This window comes from Myotis davidii, unplaced genomic scaffold (assembly GCF_000327345.1).
Source record: "Myotis davidii unplaced genomic scaffold, ASM32734v1 scaffold194, whole genome shotgun sequence".
In the NCBI taxonomy this organism is placed as follows: Eukaryota; Metazoa; Chordata; class Mammalia; order Chiroptera; family Vespertilionidae; genus Myotis; species Myotis davidii.
In genome coordinates, this window is record NW_006286673.1 from 520,255 (window position 1) to 521,351 (window position 1,097).

Sequence of the window (1,097 nt, forward strand, 5' to 3'; positions counted from 1 at the left end):
GATATTTATTTTATATATTTAAATGCCATTTAACAAAGAAAATCAACCAAAAAAAAATGAGTTCGCGTGTTACCTCTGACACGCGTGTCATAGGTTCGCCATCACTGGACTCTAGAAAAACCAGTGCAGGTATTACTGGTAAACATAATCACTTTACTCCTGGAGTATAGTTTCTCACTAGAATTTCTCTTTTTCCAGTATGCATAGTCCATGGAAAGCAGAAATGTCTGCAGAAGTAAATATCCTTCAAGAAACTTAATTTCCATTTTCATAGCAACAAGGATTACTGTTAAATATGCAAATATTGGACTTTTATATAAATCAACTATATACATATTAATATATTTTATTAATTTTTTTATAGAGAGGAAGGGGGAGGGAGAGAGAGTTAGAAACATCGATGAGAGAGAAACATTGATCAGTTGCCTCCCCCACACTCCCTACTGGGGATGTGCCTGCAACCAAGGTACATGCCCTTGACCGGAATTGAACTTGGGACCCTTCAGTCCCCAGGCCATGCTCTATCCACTGAGACAAACCAGCTAGGGCAACAAAATATTTTTTTAACAAGCTCCAAACAAAAGGCAAAATGTACAAAATTACTTTTCTCCTACAGTTTTTTACAATAATTGCCACATGTAATTTCTTCCTTTGCTCAAGTTAGACTTTAGGTTAATAGATACTAATATAGAAAACATAAACAAAAAATACCTATGCAAAGATACGTATACAGAGATAGATCATTTAGATAATAAAAATGAAAATCATTTCTTAAATCCTCATCTGAGGATATGTTTTTATTAATTTTAGAGAGAGGGGAAAATGAGAGAGAGATGCTATAGATACATGGACATGGATTGGTTGCCCTCTGTATACACCCTTAAAGGGGATCAAACTTGCAGCTTAGGTATGTGCGCTGATTGGGAATCAAAACTGCAACCTTTTGGTGTACGGGACGATGGATGCTCCGACCAACTGAGCCACCAGCAGGGCAAAATGAAGAATATTTTCAATTGAAGTTTTGTCTGATGAAAATAATACTCCATTTAAGTGATTAAGTGTTAAACTTTGATGGAATGTATTTTGGTATATATATA